This window comes from Canis lupus, chromosome 8, assembly GCF_003254725.2.
Source record: "Canis lupus dingo isolate Sandy chromosome 8, ASM325472v2, whole genome shotgun sequence".
Taxonomy (NCBI): Eukaryota; Metazoa; Chordata; class Mammalia; order Carnivora; family Canidae; genus Canis; species Canis lupus.
This window is the reverse complement of record NC_064250.1, coordinates 49314406-49340179: the sequence shown is the minus strand read 5'-3', so window position 1 is coordinate 49340179 and position 25774 is coordinate 49314406. Positions and strand designations below refer to the sequence as shown.

Below are 25774 nucleotides of genomic sequence, written 5' to 3'. Positions count from 1 at the left end.
TCAGCCACTTCTGTTTAGAGCCCCAATGATAAAAGTAGGAGTGCAGCCAGGGGCATCACTGAAATCCAGGCCTCTCTGTGGCTCTGCTGGGGCTGTTTGCTTAGAGAAAAGAGCCTGGGTGGCTTGAGTACCAATCAGCTCTCACCTTTCTTCCCTCCTCCATCTTCCACCTCTCCTTGACAAGCAGCAGCTGGACCTTCCATGTAGGAGCAGCCATCAGTGGTGGGGATGAGTCTCCATGCCCTCTCCTGCCATCAGGGAGATCTGCCTCGAGAACTTGTGTGTTGAGGTCCACTAAGGACATGTTAATGATCATGAAAAAGTCATCAAAATGAGGTGATGAAGGTGTCTTCTCTTCTGGCCAATGTGGCAGTTTAGAATATTCTTTCCTCCCACTGATTCAAGATCTAAACCATGTGGCAGTGTTCTAAGGCTTCCTTTAGAACTTCTAGCCACAAGTCACTCCACAGAAATCAGACCATAATACAATTTACATAATCTCTCTGAGCTTCAGTTCCTTCATGTGTATAATGGAAATAATAATACCTACTATTCCCAGTTATGGTGAGGGTTAAACAAGCTGACATGGGTGAAGTTCCAGGCACAATAGCCAACTATTATTTTTTTTAAAGATTTTATTTTATCTATTTGACAGAGAGAGAACACATGTACAAGTAGGGGGAACATCAGAGGGACAGGGAGAAGCAGGCTCACCACTGAGCAAGGAACCCAGTGTGGGACTCCTCTGGAATCATAACCTGAACCAAAAATAGATGCTTAACCAACTGAGCCACCCAGGTGCCCCAATGGCCAACTATTATGCACATCTTCTCCTCTGCTCCACAAAGCTGGCTTTCTTTCTCTAGGAACTGAGACCATGTTATTCTCCTACCCCACTGCATTATCGCCCCACCATAGAATGTATAATACATTCTCCTTGGCATCTGTGCCCCTCCAAACACTTACTCATCTTGCAACCTTCTAGATGCAAGACCCCACCGCCCCATGGTTTAGTATCAGGTGCCAGTGTGGCTTGCAACAGAGATGCTTGTGATTCCTTGGTACTAAAGCTATAAATCAAAGCTTCAACTCTCCCCAAGAGCATCTTCCTATCAGCCTTGATCACCACCATGATCATTACTATTTTCACAGCTTCTCAAGCACATTTCACTCTGCTATGCTAACAGTCATTAATGTGAGGAATAAATCTTCTGGAAGTCAGCAGGCAGCTCTCCCAGAACTCAAATGGTATCTCTTCAGGTGATTCTGCCTTTAAAAAAAAAAAAAAAAACAATGAATGAGTATGTTTTCCAAAAATGAAAGTGGAAAGGCTGAGGCATTGTGCCCTGCTCTGTCTGAGAGGTCATTATCCCTCTATCAACTTAAGAGAAGACTTGGCTTAATGGGATCCTGCATTTTTAAGGTTTGGTTTACCAAGTGATGACAACTCCTGGCAATAAATCAGAACATTTTTCACTCCTCAAAATGTACCTAAATAGTGGATTCATCATTTTGTTGGCTGTCCAGCATAAAATCTCCCTAACCATTACTATCCCAGTGTGGAAAGTCTCCATTGGGTGCCTTCTTGGGAGGATCTGCCATCATTTACAGGGAATCACCCATGGGATACCTTCTTGGGTAAGAGAGTTCCTGCCCATCATAATGGAGAATCCTCCAGAGGGTGACATATTGGGGATAGTGAGAACCTATGGGGATTTCCCATGGGGTGATATCTTCTGGATAGTGAGGGGCTGTCCCTTATTAAGGAAACTGGAGTTGAATACTGACTCTTCCAGTTCATCCCCAACAGTGGGCAAGAATGTGAATCTGAATTGGCCAATCAGATACTCTCTCCCCAGAGCAAGTAAGACAAAGTTGTAGGACTGTTGGAGGCCATATTTATCTCAGCAAATACTGCAGGTTATAGACCAGGCAGTTCCTGCTTAGGTGACTGGTTGAAATTCCTGTTGTTCAATCGTCAAAACAGCTTCCTGTCACTGCTTCCTGACATTCCCAAGCCTGGCTTTCCCCCTCTCCTAATACATTTGTGAGCCCTTAGTATTCCTTCAGAAAATTCCCTTTTATCTGTAAGAGAACCAGAGCCTATTTCTATTGCTTGCTACCAAGAATCCTGCCTGATGCAATTTGCATTATAATAGCTAGCATTTATTTAGTACTTTCTGAATGTGGAACATTGTACATCTCATGGTAGGACTACAGCTACAAGACATCCCATCTGGGTGGAAAAATGTGAAAAAATTTCCCCCTCTGGCAGATAAATTGTAAAAGATGCCCCTTCTTCTATGCTGATACAGCTGCGCAAGGAGGCACAGGGCTCAGCAGAACATGTGGTGGGTCCTTAGGGCAAGGACAACCTCCATAGGCGTATCTGGCAGCCTTGATGCAATTCTTATAACTACTCTTCAAAACACTTGTTTCCCACAGTTTCTAGGAAACCAAGGCCCGGAGACATTAAGTAACTTACTCATTTCACTCAGCTAGCAAATAGCAGAGCCAGGAGACAGACCAAATTTGCCTGACTCCAGAGCTTTCCAATAACACAGCGCTGCCTTCCTATAGAGCAGAAGGGAGAGCAGATACATGGAGATGGGCCTAGTTATTGGGGTTAAGGAACCAAGAATGGACAGAATGTGGAGCCAAAAGAAAGATGATTTTAGGGTGAGATCCAGCCCTTCCAGTCAGTGGCACCTGCTGACCAGTGTCCACAGCATTTGTTCAAGGCTGCCTAATCAGCATCTGAGTGGAGTTGGGTCATAAATATGCTGTACCCACTGAAGTTTATCAGGGAGGACAGCAAAGCCATGAGCACAGGAGACTCCATCTCCATGCTGCTTCTCTTTCCAATATAAGCTAGAGTAAAGGTACATAAAATACAACTTCCCTATTACCCAGCAATTCCACTTCTAGATTACCCAAAAGAAATAAAAACATATGTCTATAAAAAGATTTCAACACAAATGTTCACAGCAGTTTTACTCATAATAACCCCAAACCAAAACCAATCTAAATATTCACCAACTAAAATTGGATAAACAAATTATGGTAGATCTACACCGTGGAATTTTATTTGGCAATAAAAAGGAACAAGCTGCTGATATGGACAGCAAGTTGGATGAACTCCCTAAACATTAGGTGAGTGATAGCAGCTGGCCACTAAAGACTACATAGAGTATGATTCCATTTAAGTGAAATCCAAGACCAGACCAAACTAATCTATGGTGAAAGAAGTCAGAACACTGGTTGTCTATGGTGGGGTGGGGACAGAGGACTGACTGGAAAAGGGGACAAGAGAATTTTCTGGGGTGATGGAAATATTTCATACCTTGTTTGGGGTGGCAAAAGTGTATACCTTGTTATAATCTGTGGAATTGAGCTGATCATGCATTTTATTATATATATATTATAACTGAATTGTTATTCTTTGTAAATGTCAGTTTAAGAAAAAAGAAGGAAAAAGTCCAGAAGCTGCTCTTCTCTGGGGCCATGTATCTCCCCCTCCCCCACAGGGGTGGCCAAACCACAGATGACACCTGGTGCTCCCCAGACCTGCTCTCCACCCTCAGGCAAGTCCAGTGATACTGAGCCTCCAGCCTTATCACCCTGAATGATCTAATTATCTCCACAGGCTTCTAGCTGGGAAGAGAAGAGCTACAGAAACCTCTCAACATCCAAAGAAGTTCCTCGGCTTTGGTTACAGTTGTTCTGTGTAGGCTGCCCAACCATCCTGACAGCGCCGACAGATGCAGCCTCAGAGGGTGAAGCCACAGCTCGGGGCTTCTGGTCCAGGGCGGCCCTCTGGGAAAAAGACCCATTTGTCTCAGCCTAAACTGAAGAAGGCAGCTGAAATTCCAACCGCCTGCAGGGAAGCACTTGATGAAGTATTTGGAATTTGAGGGGGTGGAGGGGACTCGTCTCTCCCAAGAGGCCTTGTCTTGTGAGAGAAAGAACACATGCCTTGAGGCAGAGACATGGGCTCAGATGCCAGCTGTGCCACTTACCAGGAGTGTGGCTGGGAGTAGGTGACAGCCTCTCTGAGCTGGGAATGGTGCCCATTTAGACACCTACCTATGAAGTCCCTACCCACCCTCACCCTGACCTAATACATGGTATGCAAAGGGTTCTTGCAGACCTTCTTCTATCTTTCCACAGATATCCAGTAACACATGTGTAAAGGGGGTCTGTGTACATATGAACACCACAGTCCTCGCCTTTGCATCTCAGGCTAAATGCCAGGCCCTCCTAGTCCTCAAAAACTAAATTAAATGCCCCTTCCATATTTGATTTGAAGCACACTTATCCCAAACTATTATTATATATTCCTTTGGGCTCATTTATCTCATGGCTTTCTGGTCCCCAGGCTACTAGAGTTCCATGAAGGCAGAGATCAAATCTGCTCTCTTTACCCACTATTTTCAGCAAGCACATAACACAATTTAAGACATATAGTGAGTGTTCAATTTGTGAATGAACAAATTCATAATCACAGAAAGACAGTTCGAAACTTAATCTTTCCAGAACCAGGAATGTGATAAAACCTGGTATGTAGCTATATATTGCTAAAGATATGAGATGTTTCTGCACAAAGACATATGTTATAGACATCATTATGGTGAAACTCACAGAAATTTATTTGCAGTTGGGATCTAGCCATAACCTAGCATCTGGCAAAAGAGTTATTTTTCATTCAAACAACCTGTATCTCTAAGCGGCACGTGCCCATAACAGAGCATATGCCTTTTTACTTTTAAAAGCTCAATAAATCATTTGTGATATCTTTAATGGAAATGAAATTAAATTAATACTATCAGCTTTTATTTTTTTATGCAGTGCACATTTTCAACATTTATTGAAAAGTAGTTCAAGGTCTGTAAAATCCAGTGCTTTGGAATGGTTTGGGGTTTCAGGGTTAATTTCCATACTAATTTAAGCTATAAACATGATTAGGAAGTAGATTTACTGCCAAATATGTATACATAAATGTATTCTGAAATCAAAGGTGCATTTGGGATTATCAGTGGATATAGATTTCCATGGCAAAGGAACTCTCAATTGATATGGGTGGGGGTGTAAAATTGGTCCGTTTTTACTGGCTACATTTTTATGGAGGTCAGTTTTTGAAGTTTCATGCCACTCCATTGTCCCTCCCCTTTCTTAAAATCACTCCCTATGACTCACTTCTTCTGAGAAGCCTATTCTAAGCCTTCTTCAAGGAAAGCAAACTCAGATATAACCCTGCTTGCCTGCCCATGAGCTCTCTCCCAAAGGACACTATAACTCTGAGTTGAGTTTGCAGAAACATTCTGAACAAGGAGCCAGCTTACCTCTTCTCAGAGCCTGTGCTCTGGGCTGAGCAGCCCCTGTCCACCCAGGCTTCTCAGCCTTGAGTCCGTAATGCCTGATATTTTCATTTCTGAGCATGTAGAGTGAATAGGACACTATCCTGAGAAATTTTGGAAGATTGTCTCTGCTCTAAAAGGCCAACCTCTTCTTATCCCTATCTTACACATAAGGAAACTGAAGCCCAGAAAACCAAATAATTTCCCCAGGGTCACACAACAACTAATGGTAGAGAGTCAGGAAGATCATTTTCAGGCTGGTCTCTCACTCCACTCCAGTGCAATGAACTAAGCAATCTCTGAATTTCATGTTCTTGGGTTTGGAATTCTGGAAAGGTGTCTGCAAAGATGAACAAAGGGAAAGATCTGAAGGAGCCAGGCAGACCCACCCTTACTTACTCATACAGCAGAACTCAAGTTCAAGAGGGGAGAAATGGGTAAATGGGACACAGCAGGGGAATCCCCCAAAAGAGCCACATGTGCACAGGTAAAGCCACGGGAAGTAAATTGTACCTCTTTCATCCACCAACTTGCTAGCTGTATGTCCTTCCCAGTTCTCTCCTCCCCATCCCCCTCACTCTCTCACTCCAGAATTCCTTGTTCACACATCCTCTGTACTCAGCCCTGAGCCTTACCTGCCCCCACCTCAGACCCTGAACACACTTGCAGCATGCCCAATGTGCAACCAACTATAATTAACCTCTGGCCTCTATCACCTATTGAGCTCCTATGGTTTCTTACAACTCGGCCAGTTGTTGATGAAGCTGGAAGCTAAATCCTTGCCTAGAAGCTGAAGGAAATGGTATAGTAGGAGAAAGGATGTGGGTTTTGGAGTCACATAGATCAGTACTTAAATCTAGCTCTCAATTTACTAACTATTTGATCGAAGTATCCTCTCTCTGCCTCCGTTTCTTTATTATGAAATGAGAATAACAAAAGCTACCTCTTAGGGTTAGTGTGTGGATCAAAATAAGATGAATAGGAAAGCCTGGAATGGTTATTTATTTTTCTTGCTCTGCATCCTGTCCCCCCTTCTTCTAGAACAATGCCTTGGGTTTTCTGTATGGTGTCACTCTTCCCACTCTTAGTCTATGTGATTTGACTGAGTTGACTCTACCTTTTGATCAGAGTGAGCAACCACGGGGGGGGGGGGGGGTGGTGTTATAGGCCGAAGTCCAGCTAATTAGAATCTCAGTCATTGGTTCAGTGATGGGCACATGACTGAATCTGGGCCAATGAGAATTGGCCCCAGGACTTTTTCCAGCACCACTAGGATAGAAGCTTTCTTTTTCCTAGAGTTGATAAGTTGGTATAATAACAAGCCAAAAGCTATGTCAGCCACCTTGGCACAAGTGAAGGGAAGCCTGCTTGAGAATGATTTTAACACAGAAGAAAATGGAGATGAAAAAGGGAAAGCACAAGATTCTAGACAAGGGGCTAGGATCCAGCTTTAACAATTTGATCAACCTCAATTTTACAGATACTGAAGATAAAAAATTCTTTCTTTTGGCTTTATCCACTGTGAGTTGGCTACTGTTATAGACTGAAATGTGTCTCTCCCAAATTCATATGTTGAAGTCCTAACCCCTAGTACATCAGAATATGACTATATTTAGAGATAAGGACTTTTAAAGAGGTAATAAAGTTAAAATGGAGCCATTAGGATGGGCCCCAAGCCAATATGATTGGTATCCTCATAAGAGAAAATTGGATATACAGAGAGACACCACAAGCATGCACAAAAGAAAGGGCATGTGAGAATACAGTGAAAAACAATTATCTGCAAGTCAGAGAGAAGGCCCAGAAGAACCAAACCTGCTGACACCTTGACCCAAGACTTGTAGCCTCTGGAACCATAAGAAAATAAATTGCTGTAATTTAAGCTACCGGTCTGTGGTATTTTGTTATGGCAGCTATGATAGTTAATTTTATGTGTCAACTTGATTGGCCTATGGGATACCCAGATAGTTGTAAAACATTATTTCTGGGTGTGTTCTTGAGGGTGTTTCTGGAAGAGATTAGCATTCCATTCAGTGGACTGCATAAAGAGATCTGCCCTCACCAATGTGGGCAGCACATTCCAATATGTTGGGAAGTCTGAATGAAACAAAAAAGGCAAAGGAAGGTGAATTCTCTCTGTCTTCTTGAGTTGGGATACAGATTCTAGGGCTTTGACTTAGAATAGGGAGTTACACCATCAGTTCCCCTGCTTCTCAGGCCTGTGGGCTTGGACTGAGTTTTTCCTGGTTCTCCAGTTTGCAGATGGCATATTGTGGGGCTTCTCAGCCTCCATAACAACGTGAACCAATTCCTGCAACAAATCTCTTTATCTGTCTATCATCTATTCTGTTGGCTCTATTTCTCTGGAGAACCCTGGTTAATACAGTAGCCCTAGCAAAATAATACAGCTACCAGAAGAATCTTGACTAATACAGCTTTCCTTTCTTACAATCTATGAAGAGAATTGTAAATAGCAACCTTTCAATAACAAGATATGAATATGCCAGAAGTTTCAGAGATGGGAGAGAATAGGGTGCTAAAGTAGTCAGAAGGGACTGGAGGAGGAAAAAGACAAAACATGGGTTGAATTTAAAGAATACTAGAAGAAATAGAAGAAAAGATAAAGGCATTTAAGTGGAAGGAACAACTCATCTGGGAATGAGCATTTTATGTATGGGAAATAAGATAATTAACCAGGGTGGGAGAAAAAGGAAGGAAGACTGGGTATTTAGAGGCTAGAATATGGAGGGTCTTAAAATCCAAACTGAGGAGTTTGGAATGTATATTGCAAATGACAGAGTTCATTGTTGGTCTTGAGGTGGAGAGGTGACAGCCTGAAGGTGGTGTTTGAGGAAGCTTAGCTGCCTGTGGCAACAGGGAGAGGCCAGAGTCAAGGAAGGCATCTCTGAAATATGGACCCTTCCAGAATCCCACAGGAAGATGAAGAGAGTGGAAAGCAACCCACCAATTTGCTTGACACCAAGGTCTAGTTCCAGGCATAGGAACAGTCTCTGTGGGTGGTGGGGAGGCTGATGGAATGCATTGGGGTTAGAATTGGTTGAAGTTTTAGATTTGGTGGAAGTATTAGTTTGCTAATGCTTCCTACATTTCCTACAGAAGTCTCTGCCTCCTGCCAGGGACACAGCTGGATGCCATTGTCACTGGTAAGGGCATCCAGCTAACCCACTCCACCATTTCTGCCCTATCCCTAATGCCAATCTCTGTCAGAGCTTCCCAGCTCCATTAACCCCCATGGACTCTTTGAATATGCCTAATGTAAACATGGTGGTCTTTCTACTCCCAAAAATCCACCCATGCATCCAAAGCACCCTCCAAATCCAACCTCCATCCTGGGAGAGGATCCTTCCAGGATCCTCCTCCTACTGCCTTCTGCAATTGTAACTCCACAGAAACCAGCACCAGAGTCCCTTTCATCCAATGAGTATTTATTGAACATCTATAATGTGGCAAGCAATGAGGTTGGCTCTGGGGACACAAAGATAGAATTCAGGTAAGATCTAGGTGGGAGTTCCTCTGCTGAATATAAGACTTAGTGTGAAGCTACAGTAATTAAGATAGTATAATATTGGCATAAGGATAGGAAATGGAACTTTAGAACAAAATATTGTCCATAAACAGACCCATACATATAGGGTCACTTGATTTACAACAAAAGTGACACTGAAAAGCAGTGGGGAAAGATGGTTGTTTGAATAAATGGTGCTGAGTCAATTCAATATCAATAAAGAAAAGAAAAAGAAAGAAGACAACCCCTATCCCATACCATACACAAAAATCAATTCCAAGTAGACTATAGCTCTATAAAGAAAACAGAACAATAAAGTTTCTAGAGGATAAGACAAAAAACACTACCCACAAAGGAAGAGATCAATACATTTAACTTTACTAAAATTAAGAACCTCAGTCCATCAAAAGACACCATCAAGAGAGTGAAAAGCAAGCAATGGATTAAGAGAAGTTTCTGTGCCAAACATGTAACCAGCATAAGACTTGAATTCAGAATATATAACTCCTCAAAATCAGTTTTTTTAAAAAAAGGCAAAGATGAAAAAGAAAAATGGGTAAGAGGTTTGAACAGGCAATTCAAAAAGAAGATTCAAAAGAGCCAATAAATATATGAAAATGTTCATGTCATTAAAAATCAGAAAGATGCAAATTAAGGTCAGAATAAGTTACCACTATCGACTTTAAACATGTGACATCCTTAGTGCTAAGGAGGCATGAAGCAACAGGGACTCATATGCTGCTGAGGAAGGGAAATTTGTAAAACCACAGTGAACATAGACATACATTTTGACTCAGAAAGTTCACTTTTAGGTCTAGTTCCATCACCTACTGCTTTTAGATCTACATCCAAGAAAAATATGTGTACATATGTGTACATGGGCACCAAAAGACATAGGATTTCATAACACCCCAAAGCTAGAAACCACCCCCAAAGTCCCTCAACAATAGACCCAATAGTGCTCCTATAATGGAACACTATACCAAAATGAAAACAAATGAATTACAGCTACATGTGACGATATCAAGTGGAGTAAAAGAGGCCAGACACAAAAGAGAATTTGTATGATACCCCATGTAGCTCTATTCAGACACAGACAAAACTATCTGTGGTGCTAGAGAGCAGGGGAGCTGTTACTTGGGGGGAAAGTGGAGGTGTAACAATTAAGAGGAGGACTGGGGGATTTCCTGGGGTGGTGGTAATGTATAGGCAGTGAATACAGAGATCTTTGTTTCATAGCCACTTATTGAGCTTTACACTTTATGTTTTATGCAATTTTCTGCATATGCATTTTACTTTACAAAATAAAATTTAAAAAAAATGTTCATGCTCATACCACCAACAAACTCACAGTCAAGTTGGAGAAGCAGAAACAAACAGGCACTATGACACAATGAGATAAATGTGATGGTAAGCCAGACTGCCTGGCTTCCCTTCCCAGCACTGCCATCACCTAGCCATGCGATGACAAGTGCCTTCAATTCTGTTGGCTTCTTTCTCTTATATAAAATGGGAATGATAACCATACTTGCCTCATGGTGTTGTTGTGAGAATTAGATGAGTAAATAGAGGTAATAAAGCTACACTACACTTGGCATAAAGTCATAGATCATATTTTTGTCACTTATTACCATCACTGCAGGTACCGCAACTGTTAGTATCACAGGAGCTCACGTCGGGGCACACTACCCAAACAAGAGGCAATAGTTTCCTGCATCTGTTCTGTGTGCTCATGACCATTCTCCTGCCAGTTAATACACCCAGAAAAGTGGAAGAGGAAGGCATTGGGTTATTCTTCCTTCACTCCCCACAGCATCCTGGAATCAGCCATAGCAATCAATTCTCAACCTCACTTTGCTCAGAATCAGGCAAAGAAACACTACAGCTACTATGATGCCCAAGTTATCATGTCAGTGCCCTGTACACAATAGGTGCTCAATAAATGTTTATTGAATTGCTGTAAAATAAGGAGATGAGGGTAAATGAAAAAGTAGGGGAACAGAAAAAACTGCAAAGCAGGTGGGAAACCCATGGGCACCAACAACTGTAATGAGAAACTGAGGTACCAGTTGTCCTTTGGCTGTCCCCCTTTCTCTCCTTGTGACCAAAATCTTTGTTCTCCCATCCCTCATCCTGCTCAAACCTGCTGCTCACCCAGACTAGAGGTCACGTTGTGATCTGCCGAGCCACCTACTGCTCAGATGGCAATGTGAGGGAGTTGCTATTTGTCTTTGTTACTGCTGCAAGTGTCCGAGAAAAAACAGCTTCAAAGATCACGTCTGTTGGGATAACCTATTGATTTGTGTCACGTTTCTCCCAATCCCCATTTTATTGTTGTTCAAGACGGGGTCAGGGTAGGTCAAAAATAACTCTTTCCAATGGAGGCAACAGACTGAGGAATTCTAACAGGAATTCTAAATTCTCTAAAAGGTGTGGGCTGGGGACGTAATGGAAGACCGAGGTAGCCCAACGCCAAATTGGAGACTTTGGGGAGGGAGGGTCAGGATGAGGTCTGTGACACACAAGCTTAGGGAGACAAGAAAAAATTAACTAGGAAGATAAAATGGATTACAACTCAGGATCGACACCCAGAACAAGCTTGTAGAAGATTTTTAAAAATCCGTTTTTTGTACTGGCCAGACCAGTTTGCTGAATACAATCTCTAAGTGTTAGCTAACTATTCTATGATCAGTGAAAGGGAAGGCATTTCATATTTATGAAGACCAGATCACCCTCAAATACTTCACCTATTGCAGGGATCAGTGAACTATGACCAAATCCAATCACTGGTTGTTTTTGTAAATAAAGTTTTACCAGAACATAAGCTTGCCCACTCATTTATGTATTGTCTATGACTGTCTCGCTATGGTGGAAGAGTTGAGTAGAGGCCTCAGGGACTGTGTCGCCTGCAAAGCTGTACTTACTATCTGGCCTGTTGCGGAAACAGTTTCTAGGTTCTTAGTTAATTCTCACATCTCCATTTTATATTAGTAAACTTTAATTCTTAAGGGTAAAATAGCTTGCTCAGGATTAGATTTAAAATTGGTGCTGGGATTTGAATACAAGTCTGCTTGATGTACAAAATCTTCCCTTGGACATGTGCTAGGAGAAGGGAAAAATACTATGTTCACTCTGAATAATGTCATCTGTATAAGTCAAATATCTAAGTCACACGTCTATACGAGTTAAATTTGGCCCAAGGATTGTTCAAATCCCACTGTATCACTAGAATGTCATTAGTTGAGTAGCTATTGAGGTTAAGGGAGATATCCTCTTAGGTTAAGAAACCTTTGGGTTATACTGAGATTTTAGGGTGATGGCCCTTGTCACTGAGTTAACTTTTGGTCCATTTCATCTTCACAGCTCCAATTTCCTCCTTTGTCTTGACTAACACTGACATGTTGGATGGGGAATAATTATAAACCCTTTCTTACAGGGGACTCCATAGAGGCAAAAAAAGCCATGACAAGCATAACCAATAGTAGTTAAGGATAGAACCCATGGCCTCTATGCTTTGTGTTTCATGGGCCTCCTTTCCTTGGAAGCAGAGTCATCCCCTCAGACACTGGGCACAGCTAATACAATACTCAGGATGAGGAAAGTGGCAAACTAGAAATATTCAGAATGTAGTGCTTTCCGAAGAATCTCTGTTTCTTTCAGATAACTGATAGGAATAGATAGGATAACTGATAGGAACAGGTAACTGATAACTCAGAGGGGGCGGGAAACGCTCATTGTGATCAGAATGGAATGAGGAAATACACTACTATTTGACTTCAGGAAAAAAATAATTGCTAAGTGGGGGACGAGAGAAATACAGAGGGACTCACAAAGGAGATGACATTATATAAGCTTCTTGAGAGAGATTGCTTAAGGATAACTAGGAAAGAAGGAATCCACACAGTGTAATTTTTGAATAGCTACTCATTCCAAAGAATACCACTGTACGTCCCAGGCCCCAGGTGCTCTGGAAGTCTGTTATTTTGGAGTCATTTATATAATGCTGCAAGTAGCTTGGTCATGGAGCTTGCAAAAAATAGAGCCTGGGCATTGCAGAAGGATCGCAAAGGCCAGGAGAGAACAACTGGTGGGGTATTTCCTTGGATGGTGTGGAATAATATCCACCAATGCAACCACCATCGCCACCAACTCTAATTCTGAAGCAAAATATCTTTAGGAGTGTGACTCTGTTCAGAGTCAACCTGGGGACCCCGAGAGACACTAACCTTACCTATCTTGGGAGTCAGGATGTCCTCAGAGTAAGCCAGCCCTCTCCCAACTCTCCAAGACACCCTTGTACTCCTCCCACAATTCGATCCCTCCCTTGGATGATCCTGGAACCAGGCTTCTCATCCCATCTCCTTGCTAGCTCGAGAGCACGGACCATGGGACCTTGTGCACACTTTACTCATGCCACACAACTGCCCTACTCAGGATTGCTTGCTTGGACAGCAGCTCTGGCACCCCTGCCCTACTGGGACCCTGGGGAAAGTTTAATTATACTGATGGGAAAACAGGAAGACCCAGGCACTGGCATGCAACTGACAAACACAAAGGAAAGACACAGGGATGGAACAGTGAAACCCCTGCTGAAAAAAAAATCTCAATTTACTTTGTTTCTTCAAATTTCCCACCTTAATACTAAAAGTCAAATGAGAAGAAGCAGACCAAATACGCACCAAAAAATGGAAAATGATATGCGTCCTTAACATCAAACCGAATCCTGTTTTCTCTCCTTGGCAAGACAACCCTTTCCAGTAGAAGAAATTGAACCCTCGTGGTCTTTAAATGCTGCTGGGGGTGTGCATGTTCAGGTCAGAAGTGGCTCTGGTCTCAGGCAGAGGCATCTCAGGAGTTAACCAGGGGTATTTATTTACAGGTTAAAGAGGCAAGCTCCAGAGTGAACGCTGTGCTGAGGAGACGCCGAGCGTGAGCTAACAAGACGCTCTCTCTAGCGGCATTCTGGGCGATTACTCCCGAGCACCCAGCCATACCAAAATCAATAAACAATTTCAGCGCAGCCCAGGGAACTTTGCCACACTTAATAAAAGTCTCCAGCTGCAGTTATGGCTTCATTTCACCTTAACGTCTTCTTTAACTGTCCCTTCTTTTCAAGATCAATTAGAGGTACATGCAAAGAGAATAAAGAAATACGCACATGCAGGTACACGCACTAACACATACACCATAAGCAAACAAGGTCAAGACTAGTTATGTGTGCAGGTGGGCTCTCTCCTCCCATCCACAATTTCTACTTTAAGATGACCAACGGGGAATAAGTCTGGGGGTAGTGTTGGGAGAAGGGAATTGGATGTAGGGGAGAAAGGAGAAGGAGGGAGATGAGAGATTGGCCTCATACTTTCTGAGTACACATAACTAATCCCAATATAAAAGGCACTCATACTCTATTTAGATCTTTTGCTCTCCGAAAATCACTCACGATATTTTTTGACTGCTTCCCTACTCCCCAGAATATCCATTTAAGAATAGATAGAAAAGGGGATCCCTGGGTAGCTCAGTGGTTTAGCGCCTGCCTTCGGCCTGGGGCATGACCCTGGAGTCCCAGGATCGAGGCCCACGTCGGGGTCCCTGCGTGGAGCCTGCTTCTCCCTCTGCCTGTGTCTCTGCCTCTCTCTCTGTGTGTCTCTCATGAATAAATAAATACAATCTTTAAAAAAAGAATAGATAGAAAAAAGGAGAGGAAATGAGGCCAAACTGTATTAATGTTATTGCAGTGACTTGAATTGAAGAATTGGGAGATAGTGCCTGAGATAGAGACGTTGGCCGGAGAAGACGAGGTTCGATCTGTTCCGTAAAACGATGTGTGTTGTTGGACTATTTGTGTGTTTGTTTCACACAATTAAAAACCTACCATTACGTTGACTTTGGAACCAGAACTAGTGCTTGCTTAACTGACCAGTCATATCAGCCATTTTCCAGGCTTGGTTGGATATGTGACAAAACTAAATGAGGATCTGTTTAATTTTTTAAGAATGGTTCTAGTGTATGTTACACTCTATACATCTGAAAGTTCATTATATATGCACATCTCTATGTGCAAACCCTTTCTTCTCACTTTAGAAAATTACTGGACTCTAAGATGAACCGTTCACCCTTTTAGGAAGTCAATAACACTAATTAATTCATCATCTTTCTTGGATTCTTTGCCACTAAAGTGTGGTTAGAAACAAGTAGGAAGCTCTATCTGCAAGGAGCATGAAGATAAAGACCTTCCGTGAAACAAACACACTTTAGAAAAACAAAAGGAGTCACTCAGATGACGGGAACAGAGATGGTAACAGGACATTTGGGGTGAATATAGAGACAGCAACATTTCCTTCCCCTCCTGCTCTTTCTCCAACCATAACCAACACTGAGCAGTGAGCTCCAAGAACCTATAAAGAGAGTTATCTTCCTTCAGGTATAAAAGTCTCTGGAGAAGGAGACAGTGTCTCTGGTTGCTTATCTGGTGATCTCTCCTTTCCCTAGACTGCAAAGGCACCCCGGCTACTGGGTATGTGACATTACGCACAGTAAGGGGAAGGCTTTTACCAAAGGCTCTTAGTCCCAGTGTTCCTCCTGCCTCAAGGTGTGTCACTACATCATTGCTTGTTCTCTGATCTGGTCTTTCTCCAGTTTTCTGAGGGCTTGAATCCATCATTGAGACAGCTATATCCTCTATTCAATTCTCTGTCTTCTTTCTCCAAAATTCTCATTCCCACTTGTCATTCCTGGTAGACTCCCATATTCACCAAGTGTATATTTCAATCAGGCTTTGGGTGACCCCAAACATTGAGGAGGGTAGAAGATATTAGAGCAGTAATTATAGCCAAGTTCACATTTCCCCTTGCCAGTATAGAAAGTGGCTCTGTTGAAAAGTTCCATTCATAGGGGTAGAAAAAATATTTGCACGATTCCTAATGCCACTACCACACGTTGGAATGCTAAAAATTGTTGTTTGGTAGAAGATTCTTTAGCAGTTTAGAGTCAAGAATATAGACATACCAACCACAGAAATAAAGCGGAATTTCTAAATTTGTCTACTTTTCATCCAAACCCAAACTAGATATGTCAATTATGATTCAGGCACTAGGCATTTCCTCAGGTTCTGGTGGCCTTTTATTGTTTATTGGGCATGACAGGTTCATGACACCTAGCTTAACACATTAGGCAGGAAATCCTAAACCTACTGGTAGCTCACATAGGATAAACCACAGGCATACCTACCTTTCTAAAACTCAGTCAATAAACACATTTGTAAAAATATTCCACAAAATGAACACTGATCTGCAGGTTCCAGTGGAAAAACCCAACTACAAAGGTGTGTGTTCTTGTGCCTTCCTCATGCCTCTACCCTATTTAATATTTTCATGGTGAGCACAGAAGGGGAGGCTCATGTCTAATTCTATCTTTTGATGCCCTGCAGGAGCTCAGGATGTGCAACTAGCTTTATAAGCAACCTTCACAAGCACACTTGTTTAAAAAATAATCAACTGGGACTTCGGTTAGAGTAATGCTTAGCTACCGAGGACTAAGAAAGGCAAAGTGGAGACTAGTACAAACTATATGAGGTAGCTAAAATGAAGGGGCAATTGGACACTTTGGAGCTCACTGTTCAAAATAAAGGTAAAGACCACCATTATTTTGAGAAGTGCATAAGAGTTGTAGGACAACATACCTTCAAGTGGTGATTCAAATGGCATAAATCACCAAATTCACAAATGACAAGATCTGATCTTTGTATGTTTTCTGATCTCTGTATGGTTCTATATATCACACAGAGCTTTGAAATATATATTTGGAACCAAGCAACATACATAGAAACTGACTTCAGCTATAAATCAATTTCTGGTTTACTGATTACTTTTTAGGGAAATTATCTGACACGTGTATATATAAGCTGTAGGGGGTGATTGAAAATCTTTCTGTAGTAAAAGAGAAGACTAAATATAATAAAACAATGTATTGACCTGGCCTTTCCCAACCTCAGCCACCTCCAACACCCACCCCTAGCCCCCACCACAATATCCTTGGCACTTGAGAGTCTCAATCAAACTCATCCACTTGCTAATACTCCTGGTTCTACATAGTGCTGCACTCTGTGGTTGCTCCTTTGGAGTAGGTCTTTAACTCTTACCATATAGCATCAGTCCTGCAGGAATATTTAAACACCTGCACAAAGAGGATTAGTGGGGCAGCCCAGGTGGCTCAGCGGTTTAGCCCTTGCCTTCGGCCTGGGGCCTGATCCTGGAGACCCAGAATTGAGTCCCATGTCAGCCTCCCTGTGTAGAGCCTGCTTCTCCCTCTGCCTGTGTCTCTGCCTCTCTCTCTTTGTGTCTCTCATGAATAAATAAATAAAATCTTAAAAAAAAAAAAGAGGATTAGTACTTCTACTCCTACTTATTCTAGTAGCACAGGACTCTGCTTCTTAGCAACCATAGTCCCACTGTTGGGCTGGGTGGGATCCCCTGTTGGGCCAAGAACTAGCATGAGTCTTTTCTTGGTTCTTCAGGGCAAATGATGAGCAATTACAAAGAATTTTCTTTTCATTTGACAAGTATTGAAAGTGCTGACCAACTTAAGAGAACACTGATGACTAATGCCACGTTGATAATAAATTGTCCTTTCTAAAAGCTATGGGCATCTTGACTCTGCACATGTATGTTCAGGAGTTAGTCTGCAATATGGCCAAAGACTGTACAGATAGCAGATGGCTTAGCAGATCCTGGACCAGAAATCCCCCAGGGAACCCTGGGAATGTGCTAATGGAAGTTTAGGAATATGAAATTTCAGTCCTTAATACCCTTCTTAGGACCAGTCAAGATTGAAACAAATTGTAATACACATTTTAGCATATACTCTTGTGATTAAAAAAAAAAAAAATTCCCCTGGGGAGCATGGCTTGCTCAATCAGTGGAACATGTGACTCTTGATCTCAGGGTTGTGAGTTCAAGCCCCACGCTGGGTGTGGAGCTTACAAACAAACAAACAAACAAATAAATAAAAATTTTCAAAAACGAAAAACCAAATAAACAAAAATAAATTCCCCAACGCTGAAAAGTTTCCCTTTATAGAAATTCTGAAACTTGTCCCTAGTTTGGGAAGAGAGTTTGTAGAAGAGCAGAATTAATATCACTTTGCAAACCAATTTCTTTCTAAAGTTTGAATGAGGAAAAGCATTCAGGAAAAGGTAGTTTGTTGAAAACAGAAATGATTCTAAGAAAATCAATACCACATCTAAGAGCCTCAGCCTGGCAGCTTTTACTGGACTGTTCTCACACACAAATCTTGTTTTTCTTCTCCAAGCATTCTAACTTGGCTCATCTCCCCCCATCCCAGCATTATGAAAGAAAGAAACCCCTTTCTTTCTTTTTTTTTTTTTGAAACCCCTTTCTTTATTAAGGACTCTTCTTTACAAAGGCCTGCTTCCATTTTGTCAACTACTATGAGAAAGAAGTTGTGGCAACTTTCAGAATTCAGACTTGTGAACTACAACTGAACTACACCTGTGGATGAATTCATTGCTGGCCCATATTCCAAATGGGAATGGGGATCCCCAGCCACCCCCAGCTGACCTCATACCCTTTGTGACCCCAGCATAGCATGTTTGACAGTTGGCTTGCTAGGGTAGGGTTCCTATATTTAATTCTATTACATATACAATGAAGATGCATAAGTACACACACATATACATATAATTATATAATGATTATTTGTTAAGTACCCATTATGTGCAGAGTAGGTTGTTTGAGAGGACAGAGACAAGAGAGTATACAAGAGAATGTGAGCATAAGAGTGGGGATAAAAAGATGAATTAAAAAGACAACAGCTGTGGGGCACCTGCCTGGCTCAGTCTGAGGAGCCTGCGACTCTTAATCTTGGGGTTGTGGTTCGAGCCCCAATTGGGTATAGAGATTACTTAAAAATAAATAAGTAAAACTTAAAAAAAAGACAATAGCTGAAAAAAGGCAATATATATATCAAAACTGAGTACACATCCACTCTATGACCAAGTCCAAAGATATGTATACATATATTCACTAAAAGAATGTATAAGAATGTTCAAATAGTTAATTATTTCTAATAGCCACAAACTGGACACAACCTAGATGTCCATCAACAGTATAATGAACACATAAATTATGAGATATTTATCTGATAGAATATAAATCTCAGTGAGAATGAACACCTGATACATATGACAAACTGGATGACTCTCATAGACTTAATAATAAGCAAATGAAGCCAGACTAAAGGAGCACGTGCTATATGTTTTCATTTGCACAAATCTTAAAAGCAGGCAAACTGTTCCATATTGTCAGAAATAAGGATAGTGATTACCCCTGGGAGGAAAGGAAGAGTGATTAAATTGGGGCAGGTACAAGAGTGGCTTCCAGGGTACCTACAATGTAATATTTCTTGATCTGGTGCTGGTTATTCAGATGTGTTACTTGTGAATATTCATCAAACTAGAACTTGGACTTCATGTATCTTCCTCTTTTAAAAACTTTTTTTTACTTTTTAAAATAAAAATAATATATCTAAGATGTACAACATGATGTTTGATATATATGTATATAAAGATTACTAGTCAAGCTAATTAACATATTCATCTCCTCACATAGTTACCTTTTTTTAATGTGTGGTGAAAGCTCCTGAAATCTATTGTCTTAGCACATTTCCAGTACACAATACAATATTAAGTATAGACATCATGCTATGCATCAGATCTCTGATTCATTCATCATTTATAACTGAAACTTTGTATTCTTTGATCAACATCTCTCTATTTCCCCCATCTTCCCATTCCTAATAAACATGATTTTAGACTCTACTTCAATATATTTGAATTAAAAGATCCCACTTAGAAGTGAGATCATGAGGCATTTGTCTTTCTTGTCTGGGTTATTTCACTTAGCATAATGTCCTCCAGTTTTATACATGCTTATTGCAAATGTTGCAAATATTTTTAGGCTTAAAATTCTTTTAAGGCTGCATAATATTCCATTGCTTGCATGTGATGGGGATGCAGATATCTCTTCAGAGTACTGATTTCCTTTACTTTTGGTACATGCCCTGAAGAGGGACTGCTGATCATACTGTAGTTCTATTTTAAATTTTTGAGGAATCTCCAGACTGTTTTCCATAATGGCTGTACTCATTTACATTCCCACCAACAGTGTACAAATATTCTCTTTCTCCACATCTATACTAGGACTTATATCTTTTTCATAACAGCTTTCCTAACAGATGTGAGGTGATATTTCATTGTGATTTTTATTCACATTTCCCTGATGATTAGAGATGTTGAGACCCTCTTCATATATCTGTTGGCCATTTTCATGCCATCTTTGGAAAAATGTCTATTCAGGTCCTTTGCCCATCTTTTAATTAAGTTGGGGGTTTTTGCTATTGAGTTGTATGAGTTCCTTATAAATTTGAGATATTAACCCTGCATTAGATATATGATTTGTCAGGTGCCTGGCTGGCTCAGTCAGTAGGGCATGTGACTCTCAGTCTCAGGGTTGTGAGTTCAAGCCCCATGTTGGGCCTGGAGCCTATTTAAAATAAATGGAGACACGGTTTGTAAATATTTTCTTTCAATCTATAGGTTGCCTTTTCATTGTTGATCATTTCCTTTGCTGGACAGTCACTTGTTAGTTTTATGTAGTCCTACTTGTTTATTGTTGCCTCTGTTACTTGAACTTTAGGTGTCATGTCCAAAAAATCATTACCAAGGACCATATCAATGAAATTTTTCCCTATACTTTCTTTTAGGAGTTTTATGGTTTCAGGTCTTACATTTAAGTCTTTATTTTTTTAAGATTTTTATTTATTTATGAGAGACACACAGAGAGAGAGAGAAAGGCAGAGACACAGGCAGAGGGAGAAGCAGGCTCCTGCATGGAGCCCGACGTGGGACTTGATCCCAGGACTTGATCCCAGGACTTCAGGATCACGCCCTGGGCCAAAAGCAGCGCTAAACCGCTGACCCACCTGGGCTGCCCTTAAGTCTTTAATCTATTTTGAGTTTGTTTTTGTGTATGGTGTAAGATGAGGGTCCAGTTTCTTTTGCATGTGGAAATCCAGTTTTCCCAATATCATTTTTTGAAGAAACTATCCTTTCCCTGTTATGTCCTTGTCCAAAATTCATTGACCATAAAACTTGGGTTTATTTCTGGGCTCTCCAGTTTGTTTCATTGGTGAATGTGTCTCGTGTTATGCCAATACCATATTGTCTGGATTACTATAGTTTTGTAGTATAATTTGAAATCAGGAAGTATGTTGCCTCCAACTTAGATCTTTCTTAAGATTGTTTCATCTATTCAGGGCCTTTTGTGATCCCATACAAATTTTAGAATCATTTTTCTATTTCTGTGAAAAATGCCATTGATAGGGATTGAATTGAATTTTTGTATTACTTTGGGTGTTATGAGCATTTTTAACAATGTTAATTCTTCCAATCCATAGACTCAGTATAACTTTCCATTTACCTATGACTTCAATTTCAAATTTTATAGTTTTCAGTGTACAGATCTTTTACTGCCTTGGTTAAATTTGTTCCTAAGTATTTTACTCTTGATGCTATCATAAATGGGACCATTTTCTTGATTTTCTTTCTACATCATTGTTGGTGTAAAGAAATGCAACTGAGGGACACCTGGGTGGCTCAGTGGTTGAGCACCTCCCTTGGGCCCGGGGCATGATCTTGGAGTCCTGGCATTGAGTCTCTCATTGGGCTCCCTGCATGGAGCCTGCTTCTCTTCTGCCTGTATCTCTGCCCCTCTCTCATGCCCCTCATGTGTCTCTCATGAATAAATAAATAAAAGTAAAAAAAAAAAAAAAAAAAAGAAATGCAACTGATTTTTTGTATGTTGATTTTGTATTCTGTAATTTTACTGAATTTATTTATTAGTTCTAGGAGTTTTTTTTATGGAGTCTTCAGGGTTTTCTATATATAGGATCATGTCATCTACAAATAAAGATAGTTTTAATTTTTCCTTTCCAATCTGGATGCCTTTTATTTCTTTTTCTTGTTTGATTGTCCTTGCTAGTACTTCCAGTGTTATGTTGAGTAAAGGTGGCAAGAATGGGCCTCCTTGCCTTATACTAGAACTTAGAGGAAAAACTTTCAGTTTTCCCCATTCCTTAAGGTATTAACTATGGGCTTTTCATAAGTGGCCTTTATTATGTTGAGGAAGTTTCCTTCTATGTCTATTCTGTTGAGAGTTTTTATCATAAACAGATGTCATATTTTATTGAGTGCTTTTCCCTTTTTTCCCTTCATATTGCATTTATTTTTTAATAATAAATTTATTTTTTTATTGGGGTCCAATTTGAGTGCTTTCCTTTATCTACTGAGATGACCATGTGGTTTTTTAATGTGGTATATCACATTGTGTGATTTGCATATGTTAAACAAATTTTGCAGCCCAGAGATAAATCTCACTTGGTCATGTGTTCATGTGTTCATTCTTTTTGATGTGTTGTTAAATTTAGTTTGCTAGTATTTTATTGAGGATTTTTCTTTTATATTCATCAGAGATAGTGGTGTATAATGCTCTTTTCTTGTGGTATCTTTGTCTGACTTTGGTATCAGAGTGATGCTGGCTTCATAAAATGAGTTTGGAAGTATTCCCTCTACTCTTACTTTTTAGAAGAATATAAGAAGGATTAGTATGAATTCTTCTTTGAATGTTGGGTAGAATTCAGCCATAAGCTATCTAGCCCTGGGTGTTTCTTTGTTGGGAGTAGGAATGTATATTCTGCTGCTGGGAGAAACGTTCTGTATATGTCTGTTAGGTCCATTTGGTCTATAGTATTGTTCAAGGTCATTGTTTCATTCTTGATTTTCTGTCTTGATATTCTATGCATTATTGAAAGTAGGGAGTTGAAGTCTCTTATTATTATTGTACTGCCGTCAATTTCTCTCTTCAGATCTGTCGATATTTGTTTTGTACACTTAGATGCTCTGATGTTGGGTATATATATATATATTTATTATTATTTTAAAGATTTTCTTTTTATTTATTTGAGAGAAAGAGAGTGAGAGCACAAGCAGGGGAGCAGCAAGCATAGGGAGAGGGAGAAGCAGGCTCCCCGAGGAGCAGGGAGCCCGATGTGGAGCTCCATCCCAGGACTGTGAGATCATGACCAGAGCTGAAGGCAGACGCTCAACCAACTGAGCCACCCATGTGCCCCTATATTTATAATTGTTTTATCTTCCTATTGAATTGATCCCTTTATCATGATGCAATGGCCTTCTTCATCACTGGAGATAATTTTTGACTTAAAGTATACTTCGTCTGATGTAAGTATAACCACTCCTGCTTTCTTTTGGTTACTGTTGCATGGAATACCCTTTCTATTCCTTCATTTTCAGTTTATGTGTGTCTTTAGATCTACAATGAGTTTCTTGTAAACAGTATACAGTTGGATATTGGGTTTTTATCTATTCAAACATTCTGTATCTTTTTATTGAGGAGTTTAGTCCTTTTCCATTTAAAGTAATTATTGATAGAGAAGGATTTACTATTGCACTTTTTAAAACAATTTTCTGTTTGTCTTATAGTTCTTTTGCCTCTTTTCTTATGCTGCCTTCCTTTATAAACAAAGTCTTTTATTATTATTATTATTATTATTATTATTATTCAGTTCCAATTCCTTTCTCTTTTTCTTTTGTGTAACTTCTATAGGTATTTTATTTGTGGTTACCAAGGGGCTTTTTATCTTTTCCTGTATGTATGTCTTACTTCAATAAAAACATAATCCTTGCCCTCCAAATTATGAGAGGATACAAGGAAAAATGAATACAGTGATAATTTTAATATAGGTCTTAAAAAGTATCCTCACCAGGTTTTTGTGCTAATCAGGACATTTTCAGCTGCAAGTAACAACAAAATCAATCTAACTGATTTAATCTAGAATATCTAAAAAAGGACTTCATGTACCATGGCATCCAAAGGCAGGGCAATAACAAGATTGGCTAATTCGTGGTCTGACAAAATCATAAAGAATCCAGGTTCTTCCTATCTAGTGTCCATCCATCCTTTGGCTAGCTCCCTTTATGTTTATAAGATGGTTGCTATGATTCTAGAAATCATACCCACACAGATAATGGCTAGCAGAACTGTTCTTTCCATATCTTTGATTTTAAAATATTTATTTATTTTTTAAAAAAAGATATTTGTTTATTTGACAGAGAACAAGCACAAGCAGGAGGAGTAGCAGAGAGAGGGGAAGAAGTAGTCTCCTCGCTGAGCAGAGAGCCAGATATGGTCCTCAATCCCAGGACACCGGGATTATGACCTGAGTGGAAGACAGATACTTAACAACTGAGCCACCCAGGCACCCCTAAAAATATTATTTTAACCCTTATTTTAAAAAGCCTAGGGGATCCTGGGGTGGCTCAGCGGTTTAGCGCCTGCCTTTGGCCCAGGGTGTGATCCTGGAATCGCAGGATCGAGTCCCACATCGGGCTCCCTGCATGGAGCCTGCTTCTCCCTTTGCCTGTGTCTCTGCCTCTCTCTGTGTGTGTGTCTCTCATGAATAAATAAATAAAATATTTTAAAAAAATAAAAGCTTTTCCCAGAATGCAGACATTTCCTCATTATTCATTGGCCAGAATTATATCACATGACCACTCCTACACCAATCACTACAAAGGGCATTGGGACCACTATAGATGGTTTCAACTAATCAGGGTTTGCCTGTGTCAAAATGAGGAAAGGTATCAGAAGCTAAACCAGGGCTCTGCTCCCATGAGCAAGAAGGAAAGTCTACTGGGTAGGCAGCAAACAGAAGCACAAGGTAACAGTGGAGGTTTGGATGAGGAGAGAAACATCCGGTTGAGAGACTAAAAAATAGTTTCATGGAAAAGATGGCTTTAGGGATAGGACCTGGAGGATATAAGGATTTTTAAAGGTGAAGATGGAGACGAGAGCTGGGGAATAATTTCAGACTAGCTGGCAAAGGTATGAAAGTCTGATGGGTGTTTGAAGCACAGCAAATAGTTCAGTTGGGTCTGTTTAGGAAAGTTGTGGGAGATAATGTAGAAGGGCCTTGGTCACCTAACTGAGCAGTGGCAACTTAATATAAAGTAATGAAGAGTCACTAAAAGTTTCTTTGAAGGAATGTGACAGGATTGGAATCTCAGTAGTGGTGTTATAAAGGTCTGTCTTATTGTAATGTATTAGTTTTACATTATTATATAACAAATTATCTCAAATTGTAATTCCTTAAAATAACAAACTTTTGCATACTACCCAGAGCAATCTATAGAATTCAGTGTAATCCTTAGAAAATGCCAACAGCAGTTTTCACAGAATTAGAACAAATAATCCCAAAATTTGTATGGAACCACAAGATTCCACATAGTCAATGCAATCTTGAGAAAGAAGGACAAAACTGGAGGTATCACAATCCCAGATTTCAAGATATGCTACAAACTGTAGTAATCAAAACAGTATGGTACTGGTCAAAAAAGAGACACACAGATCAATGGAACAGAATAGAGAGCCCAGAAATAAACCCATGTTTATTTGGTCAATTAATCTATGACAAAGGAGGCAAAAATATACGATGAGGAAAAGACAATGTCTTTAACAAACAGTGTTGGAAAACTGAATACTAAATGAAAAAGAATGAAACTGGACCACTTTCTTACACCACACACAAAAATAAACTCAAAATGGATTAAAGACCTAAATATGAGACCTGAAACCATAAAACTCCTAGAAAAAAACATAGGCAGTAATTTCTTTGATATTGGCCTTAGCAATATTTTTCTAGATATGTCTCTTTGAGCAAGGAAACAAAAGCAAGCATAAACTATGGGACAACATCAAAATAAAAAGCTTTTGCACAGTGAAGGAAACTATCAACAAAATGA

The 25774-nt window shown here is 40.3% G+C and overlaps 1 long non-coding RNA gene across 1 annotated transcript in view; it reads right to left on the bottom strand.

Moving 5' to 3' along the window:
• Positions 1–658: 658 nt before the first annotated feature.
• Positions 659–25774, bottom strand: part of LOC112657837 (uncharacterized) — a 30115-nt gene continuing 4999 nt past the window's right edge. The window contains exon 3 of the long non-coding RNA XR_003135347.3: positions 659–1270. This is a non-coding gene — a long non-coding RNA (uncharacterized LOC112657837). The remainder of the gene's footprint in view (positions 1271–25774) is intronic.